Raw genomic sequence first — 10,407 nt, 5'->3', positions numbered from 1 at the left:
CCATCAGTAGCTAGTCAAACTTTGTAATACTCCCAAACCTTTCCGATAATTGAAATTAAATTTCTTTATTCGTACACACTCTCACACGTTTCCGATAATTTGGCGCATGTGTGGTTGTTCATAGTGTACCACACGTGAATGACAGGAAGTGCGACCAGGACGCGTGGGCGTGGATCGTTAGTTCATTGGAAGTAGTACTAGTTTTCTTCACTGTACATTAAATAAAGAGTTTTGTTTCGTACTTACATAATTTAAAACGATTGTTATGGAGAGAATAAGAAAACCACTCCACTATATATTAGTCGCATACACGAGAGTACTATATGGACGCAGCTTCATTGACTTAGTGCACCTGCCTTTGGATTTATCAAAGGTGGGCCCAAAATGTGGCTGGCTCACCTGTCATACAGCTAAAAGCAGGTGCAGTGAAGGCACCAGAGCCCAGTCCGTACTACAGTAGTATATATATAAGCGGGAGCCTCAGCACTTGTTCGCTAGGGTTTGCACTCTCCACACACTGGCCGCACTACATATATGTTACACGTTGGAGGCTCAGCGTTCATTTGCTAGGGTTTGCTATATTCACAGTCTCTCACCCTCTCTTCACCAGATCTAAACAAGACTGTGTTGGCCTCTTGTCTCTCTCTCCCCCCTCACAGCTGGTGAAGGAGGCGTTTGTATCCCGTCGCACCGGGAAGTGGAGGAGGTGCATCGTTCACTCTATCGCCTTCGGCGAGGGAGGCAATCCACTGCCGGCTGTGCTGTTCTCTTTCACCCAGTGCCTGTGCGGGAGGGCCACCGACCCCTTCTTCCTCGCTGCCGTACGTAGTGTGGGCAGATCCGGCCTCCTGCCGCACGCCTTGCCACATCCCGACGACCCTAAGGTATAAGTTTCTTTGAAACCTTCGTTGCTCTAGATGCATGTGGATCTTTTTCGATCTGTAGTCGAATCTAGGTCTTGGTTCAAAGAGGAAAGAAGGGTGCAGTGGGCTGGAGCAAGAATCTAGGACGTGGTTCAATGAGGAAAGCAGGGGCAGAAAGTAGTATAGACTGGCTATCCAGCCGCTTTGTAGGTCGAAAAGGGAAAACGGGGTAACCCAGTACACACATCTGTAAGGAACCAATCTCTTTCTTGAAAAGGGAAACAAACTGGGGGTCGGGTAGTTTGTGCATGACTAGATTTGCTGCCCTCACATAGGAAGAAGGTTCAAAGAGAACAAATATGGGACCAGCGCATATATGATGCTTGGCTACATACTTTGCATCACCCATTTATATGTCTGGACGCACATGGTGCTGGCATGTCGCATGCAGCTATTTTGCTGTTGTTAATCTAAGAATGCCGCCGGAAAATTGAAGCAATGCCACTATTAAAAGTAAATTACATTTTTTAACGAATGTTGTTTCAAGAGAATGTCTCTGTTAATATGAATCAATGCAACCGTTTTAGAAATGCTACCGTCCTACTTTGTTTTCCATCCAAGATAAGTTAGATGCTTCTTTCTGTCACCGTTTGTTTCATCCTCCTTTATCGGCAAGTAATTGTTTTCCTTTTTGCCTCTGTTAAAACAGGGGTATCGATTCAACTTGTTGCTACTGCGACATTTTGCTTCACTACTCGAAACACTTATGTTTTAAGAGTGTTTTGTGCAGTTTAACTTGAATGTCGCAGCATTGACTTTGCTTAATTTTTGTGGAACTGCACAAAAGGAGATCGATATTTGTTTCCAGTCTTCATGGCGAGTTGTTTCAAATCTTGGTCTCAACCACATGATGTGCAGTGTGCTTTGAGATGTTGTGCTTGTTTTGGTACTGTTTTTTCCCAACAAGTAGTGAACAAAAATGGGACCAACCCAGACATGATGCTTCTTGCTTTGTTTCAACAAATTCAGCATCACCCCCTTTATAAGCCAGTAGTTGATGCCACTCTCAGAATTAACTACTGATCTGTTTTAAGAGAATTTCTCTGTTAATACGAATCAATGCAACCATTTTAGAAATGCTACTGTCCTATACTTTGTTTTCCATCAACATAAGGTAGATGCTTCTTTTTGTGGCCACATGTTTCATCCTCCTTTATTGGCCAGTAATTTTTTTCTTTTTTGCCTCTTAAAACAGGGATATCTATTCAACTTGTTGCTATAGAAAACTTAAATGTCACACCGGCAACTTTACTTGATTTCAGTGCAACTGCACAAAACTTGATTGGATTTCCTATTCGTGTTGGTAGATTCATATTTTATCTTGGTCGTCACATGAAAGGTCAGTACAGGCCTTCATCCACATGATTGTGCAGTGTGCTTTGTGATGTTGTGCTACTTGTATTGGTACTATTTTAAATAAATGATGAATTGAAGCTATTGTATTGCTGTCTTTTCCCATTAAGTAGTGAACAAAAATGGGACCAACCCAGACATGATGCTTGTTGATGTCTACTACACAACCTTCTTCTTGTAGACGTTGTTGGGCCTGCAAGTGCACAGGTTTGTAGGACAGTAGCAAATTTCCCTCAAGTGGATGACCTAAGGTTTATCAATCCGTGGGAGGCGTAGGATAAAGATGGTCTCTCTCAAGCAACCCTGCAACCAAATAACAAAGAGTCTCTTGTGTCCCCAACACACCCAATACAATGGTAAAGTGTATAGGTGCACTAGTTGGGCAAAGAGATGGTGATACAAGTGCAATATGATGGTAGATATAGGTTTTTGTAAACTGAAAATATAAAAACAGCAATGTAGCAAGCGGTAAAAGTGAGCGTAAACGGTATTGCAATGATAGGAAACAAGGCCTAGGGTTCATACTTTCACTAGTGCAAGTTCTCTCAGCAATAGTAACATAATTAGATCATATAACTATCCCTCAACATGCAACAAAGAGTCACTAAGACACTAATAGCGGAGAACAAACGAAGAGATTATGGTAGGGTGCGAAACCACCTCAAAGTTATTCTTTCCAATCAATCCGTTGGGCTATTCCTATAAGTGTCACAAACAGCCCTAGAGTTCATACTAGAATAACACCTTAAGACACACATCACCTAGATACTCCAATGTCACCTCAAGTATCTGTGGTTATGATTATACAATATGCCTCACTTAATCTCAGATTCATCTATTCAATCCAACACAAAGTACTTCAAAGAGTGCCCAAAGTTTCTACCGGAGAATCACGACGAAAACGTGTGCCAACCCCTATGCATAGGTTCATGGGCGGAACCCGCAAGTTGATCACGAAAACATACATCAAGTGGCACGTGATATCCCATTGTCACCACAGATACGCACGGCAAGACATACATCAAGTGTTCTCAAAACTTTAAAGACTCAATCCGATAAGATTACTTCAAGGGGAAAATTCAATCCATTACAAGAGAGAAGAGGGGGAGAAGAAACATAAGATCTAACTATAATAGGAAAGCTCGCGATACATCAAGATCGTGCCAAATCAAGAACACGAGAGAGAGAGAGAGAGATCAAACACATAGCTAGTGGTACATACCCTCAGCCCCGAGGGTGAACTACTCCCTCCTCGTCATGGAGAGTGCTGGGATGATGAAGATGGCCACCGGTGAGGGTTCCCCCCTCCGGCAGGGTGCCGGAACAGGGTCCCGAGAGGATTTTGGTGGCTACAAAGGCTTGCGGCGGCGGAACTCCCGATCTAATCTCTGTTCTGGAAGTTTTAGGGTACATGGATATATATGGGAGCCGGAAGTACGCCGGGGAGCCACGGGGGCCCCACGAGGCAGGGGCGCACCACCACCCTCGTGGGTAGCTCCTGTATCTTCTGACGTGCACTCCAAGTTCCCTGGGTCTCATCCGGTGAGAAAATCACATTCCAAAAAGGATTTTTCTGTTTGGACTCCGTTTGATATTCCTTTTCCTCGAAACACTGAAATAGGCATAAAACAACAAATCTGGGCTGGGCCTCCGGTTAATAAGTTAGTCCCAAAAATAATATAAAAGTGGATAATAAAGCCCAATATTGCCTAAAACAGTAGATAATATAGAATGGAGCAATCAAAAATTATAGATATGTTGGAGACATATCACTTGTTGCTTTGTTACAACAAATTCAGCACCACCCCCTTTATAAGCAAGTAATTGATGCCACTCTCAGAATTAACTACTGAATCTTATTTCAAAACTGCAACACTTGTTAGGGATTGGCAGGATTACCATTTTTGTGGCCGCATGTTTCATCCTCCTTTATTAGCCAGTAATTGATTCCGTTTTTTGCCTCTGTTTAAACAGGGATATCTATTCAACTTGTTGCTATTGCGACATTTTGCTTCGCTACGCAAAACACTTTGCTTGATTTCAGTGCAACTGCACAAAACAAGATTGGCTTTCCTATTCGTGTTGGCAGATTCGTATTTTATCGTTGTTGGTCTCATGAAAGGTCAGTACAGGCCTTCATGCACATGATTGTGCAGTGTGCTTTGAGATGTTGTGCTACTTGTATTGGTACTGTTCTAAATAAATGTTGAATTGAAGCTATTGTATTGCTGTCTTTTCCCATTAAGTAATGAACAAAAATGGGACCAACCCAGACATGATGCTTGTTGCTTTGTTACAACAAATTCAGCATCACCCCCTTTATAAGCCAGTAATTGATGCCACTCTCAGAATGAACTACTGAATCTTATTTCAAAACTGCAACACTTGTTAGGGATTGGCGGGATTACCATTTTTGTGGCCGCATGTTTCATCCTCCTTTATTAGCCAGTAATTGATTCCTTTTTTGCCTCTGTTTATATAGGGATATCTATTCAACTTGTTGCTATTGCGACATTTTGCTTCGCTATGCGTAACACTTTGCTTGATTTCAGTGCAACTACACAAAACAAGATTGGATTTCTTATTTGTGTTGGCATATTCATATTTTATCTTGTTCGTCTCATGAAAGGTCAGTACAGGCCTTCATCCACATGATTGTGCAGTGTGCTTTGAGATGTTGTGCTACTAGTATTGGTACTGTTTTAAATAAATGTTGAATTGAAGCTATTGTATTGCTGTCTTTTCCCATTAAGTAGTGAACAAAAATGGGACCAACCCAGACATGATGCTTGTTGCTTTGTTACAACAAACTCTGCATCACCCCCTTTATAAGTAGATGGAAGCACATACTGTTGTTGTGCCCACTCTACCCTGGAACTATTTATGCTTTTCGTTAATCTAATGCCGCTGGTAAAATTAAGCAATGCCACTCTCAGAATTAATTAACTACTAAATCTTAGTTCAAAACTACAGCACTAGTTAGGGATTGGCGGGATTACCATTTTTGTGGCCGCATGTTTCATCCTCCTTTATTGGCCAGTAATTGATTCCTTTTTGCCTCTGTTAAAACAGGGATATCTATTCAACTTGTTGCTATTGCGACATTTTGCTTCGCTTAATTTTGGTGGAACTGCACAAAATGAGACCAGATTTCCATATATGTGTTGAGATCTCTTTTAGATCCATCTCAGGCGAAGTTTCAAATCTTGGTCTTGAAAGGTCAGTACCTACTTTCCTCAGAATTAACTACTGAACCTTAGTTCAAAACTGCAACACTTGTTAGGGATCGGCGGGAGTACCATTTCTGTTAGGGATCGGCCGGAGTACATGTTTAAGAAATGTATTGTTCAGATAATGTCTCTATTATTATATATCAGTTACAGTGTTTTACAAATGGTACTGTCCTGCTTTGTAGTTCTTTCTACATGTTTAACCAAGGTATTATTAAGATAATGTCTCTGTTAAAATGAATCAGTCACATTGTTTTAGGAATGATACTTTTCTGCTTTTTCGTTCTTTATACATCTTGAAACAAGGCATTGTTAAGATAATGTCTCGGTTAATATGAATGAATCACACTGATGGAGAATTGCTACTCTCCTGCTTTGTTTCCCATTAAGATAAGGTAGATCAGTAGATGTTTTTCTTCTGGGAGTACAAGTCATCAACCGTTATTTCTCAGTAACTATTTCCCTTATACCTTTTGTTGCTTACAGGGATATCAAAATTAAAGCTCGGTTTTATTCCGACATCGATTTTAGTTCAACTGCACAAAAGGAGCCAATGTGTCCAAGGCAAACTGCTGCATTACTGGTGAGGGAGTCCTTGATAAGGGGGTATCTGGACAGCCGGACTATAACCTTTGGCCGGACTATTGGACTATTAAGATACAAGACTGAAGACTTCATCCCATATCCTGATGGGACTCTCCTTGGCGTGGAAGGCAAGCTTGGCAATACGGATATGTAGATCTCCTTCCTTGTAACCGACTCTATGTAACCCTAGCCCCCTCCGGTGTCTATATAAACCGGAGGGTTTAGTCCGTAGGACACAATAACAACAATCATACCATAGGCTAGCTTGTAGTGTTTAGCCTCTCTGATCTCGTGGTAGATCTACTCTTGTACTACCCATATCATCAATATTAATCAAGCAGGAGTAGGGTTTTACCTCCATCGAGAGGGCCCGAACCTGGGTAAGAATATCGTGTCCCTTGTCTCCTGTTACCATCCGCCTAGACGCATAGTTCGTGACCCCGTACCCGAGATCCGCCGGTTTTGACACCGACATTGGTGCTTTCATTGAGAGTTCCTCTGTGTCATCATCATCAGGCTTGATGGCTCCTTCGATCATCGTTAGCGATGCGGTCTAGGGTGAGACTTTTCTCCCCAGACAAGATCTTCGTATTCAGCGGCTTTGCACTGCGGGCCAATTCGCTTGGCCATCTGGGGCAGATTGAAAGCTACGCTCCTGGCCATCAGGTCAGGTTTGGAAGTTTAAACTGCACGGCCGACATCCACGGAGACTTGATCTTCGACAGATTCGAGCCCTTGCAATGTGCGCCGCACTGTCATGATGAGCATGATCTAGCTCTGCCGCCGGACAATGTTCAGGAGATCGCACCTGCAACCACTCTGACCTTCAATTCGGAGCCAACTGCGCCATCCATGGACGGGTGGTTGGACCCCGCCATGAAGGCCGCAGACTCAACGGCGATCGAGCCGAACACAAGCCTTCCCCTTCGCAAGGCCCGTGACTCCGCGCTGCCGGACTCCCCTTCGGACTCCGAGCCGCCCGCGCCCCTGCCAATCGAATCCGATTGGGCGCCGATCATGGAGTTCACCGCCACGGATATCTTCCAGCACTCGCCCTTCGGTGACATACTGAATTCACTAAGGTCTCTCTCTTTGTCAGGAGAGTCCTGGCCGGATTACGACCGGCAGGATTGGGATGCGGACGACGAAGAAATTCAACGCCCACCCACCACCCACTTTATAGCCACTATCGATGACTTGACCGACATGCTCGACTTGGACTTTGAAGACATCGGCGATAAGGACGACGATGTAGGAGACGAACAGGAACCAGCACTTACAGGGCACTGGACAGCCGCGTCATCGCACGATGTATACATGGTGGACACACCCAAAGGGAACGACAACGAGGAACGAGAGGACGCAGCGAAGGATCGTTCCCTCGAAAAGCAGTCAAAGAGGCGGCGTAAGCGCCGCTCCAAACCCCGCATCGATAGAAACAGTGGTCATACAGACCCATCCACAGAGCAGGGCGAGCCGGCGGACGACAAACAAGGCAACTTGGATAATCAAGCCGAACAACCCGTCCCCGGCGAAGATAACAGTCTGGATGACCTCACATCGGAAAAATTCCTAGAGCAGAAGAACCTCCATAAAAGGCTCGTCGCCACTGCGTGTAGCCTAAAAAAGCAGAAGCGGAAGCTCAAAACTGCGAAAGATGCACTAAGAATCAGATGGAGCAAAGTACTCAACACCGCAGACAAATATGGCGGCAGTAGCCACACAAAGAGCTACCCGAAGCGAAAGCTACTGCCCGAATTTGATGAGGAGGCCTTAGAGCCCCCGCAATCAAAAAACAAAGCAGCCATCCGGTCGGATAGACGACCTCACGGCCAACATAGAGCGGCAGACGACGCTGCACACAAGCCAGCACGCGATCCACACGAGGGCCCGCATAAAAAAGATGGTCCAACCAGATCTATCTACGGGCCAAGAAAGCACGCCCTAGCAAGCAATGCAACACAACAAATATCCGAACACCACGGCACACCCAAATACAGGGGTGCCGCACACCCCCTATGTTTCACTGATGAGGTGCTGGACCATGAATTTCCAGCGGGATTCAAACCCGTAAACATAGAGGCATATGACGGAACGACAGACCCAGGGGTCTGGATTGAGGATTATATCCTCCATATCCACATGGCTCGAGGAGATGATCTCCACGCCATCAAATACCTACCCCTCAAGCTCAAAGGGCCAGCCAGGCATTGGCTCAAAAGCCTCCCCGAAAACAGTATTGGAAGTTGGAAAGAGCTCGAGGACGCCTTTCGGGCAAATTTTCAAGGGACCTATGTCCAGCAACTGGATGCTGACGATTTAAGTCATATAACTCAACAGCCCGGAGAGTCAGCCCGAAAACTCCGGAACAGGTTTCTTACTAGAAAGAACCAAATAGTCGACTGTTCGGACGCCGAAGCCTTAGTAGCTTTTAAAGATAGCGTTCGAGACGAATGGCTCGCCAGACACCTTGGCTAGGAAAAGCCAAGAACAATGGCCGCATTAACAAGCCTCATGACCCGCTTTTGCGCAGGCGAGGACAGCTGGTTGGCAAGATGCAGCACCAGCGACCCAAGTACATCCGAAGTCAGGGATGGAAACGGGAAACCACGACGCAACAAAGACCAGCGCCGGAATAAGGAAAACAGCCCGAAGAGCACGACAGTTAACGCCGGATTCAAAATCTCTCGGCGGGGTCAGCAAAAGCTGCCTCTCAAAGACAACAGAGATGAGTTGTCCAGTCTTAATAAAATTCTGGACAAGATATGTCAAATCCACAGCACCCTTGATAAACCTTCAAATCACAACCATAGAGAATGTTGGGTATTCAAACAATCCGGCAAACTCAACGCCGAACACAAGGGGCTGGATACACCAAGTCAAGACGATGACGAACCCCGCAAGCAAAGCACTGGGGGACAGAAGAAATTCCCATCAGAAGTAAAAACAGTAAACGTGCTACACGTGACAAAGGGGAGAAGCAAGGTGGCGCCCATAGATATATGTGCCCTAGAGCCTATCACAACGGAGTCCCGCCATTGGTCATCCAAACCGATCACCTTAGACAATCGGGATTACTCCGGAAGTATCCGGCACGCAGGATGGGCTGCCCTGGTGTTAGACCCGATAATTGACGGATAGTACTTCACACGAGTCCTGATGGATGGCGGCAGTAGTTTGAACCTGATATATCATTACACGGTCCGCAAAATGGGGGTAGAACCAACAAAAATTAGCCATAGCAATATTTGCTTTAAAGGAGTAACACCAGGCCGAGGGATTCGTTGTTCGGGCTCCCTCCTACTAGAAGTCATATTCGGCTCTCCCAATAACTTCTGTAGCGAAAAACTAACATTCTACATCGCTCTGTTTAAAAGTGTCTATCAAGCACTACTGGGACGCGACGCTTTCGCCCTCTTTAACGCAATACCGCACTATGCGTCTCTTACGCTTTAGATGCCCGGTCCACAAGGCATCATTTCAGTAAAGAGAAACATTGAGCGCTCCTTGCGCGCGGAAGACTGTGCGGCTGCTTTGACAGCCACACACTAAACTGCCTCACCAACCTGAGCGCCTAATAGGTCGTTGAGGGAGTCCTGGATTAGGGGGTGTTCGGGTAGCCGGACTATACCTTCAGCCGGACTCCTGGACTATGAAGATACAAGATTGAAGACTTCGTCCTGTGTCCAGATGGGACTTTCCTTGGCGTGGAAGGCAAGCTTGGCGATGCGGATATTCAAGATCCCCTACCATTGTAACCGACTCTGTGTAACCCTAACCCTATCCGGTGTCTATATAAACCGGAGGGTTGTAGTCCATAGGCAATCAACCCCATACAAACGATGCAAGATCCAGGGAGGCAGACAAGCCATGCCGCATTATGGAACCCCCAGGTGGTCTCTATTACGAGCAATATACCTGTTTTGAATACAATTCCGCGGACTGCCCCTGGCTAGGACATGTTAAATAGTCCAATATCTTTACCTTATAAATACCACTTGTATCGTTCTGCTCTGACAGCAGCCTTTATATAAACAATGCATAGCTTTTGTCTATTTTCTGCATTACTCTCTTTTATATATGTTCATTAATGACATGTTGCACCCATACACTGTGGTACGGCAAGTATGCCAGGGGCTTCAGTACCCTTTAATATGGTGTGAGAAGTCCGTACACTTTCACAAGTGCGGCACCCCGAACTTATAGCACTTTATGCATCGGCTCCGAATCATGATTTGGGTCAATAGTTGGGTTTGCCCGGCTCCTATGCTTTGGTGCCTTACGTTCCGCTATATTGGCTAAGGTAGCACTAGGAG

This window comes from Triticum dicoccoides, chromosome 3A (assembly GCF_002162155.2).
Source record: "Triticum dicoccoides isolate Atlit2015 ecotype Zavitan chromosome 3A, WEW_v2.0, whole genome shotgun sequence".
In the NCBI taxonomy this organism is placed as follows: domain Eukaryota; kingdom Viridiplantae; phylum Streptophyta; class Magnoliopsida; order Poales; family Poaceae; genus Triticum; species Triticum dicoccoides.
Note: the sequence above shows the minus strand (reverse complement) of the source record.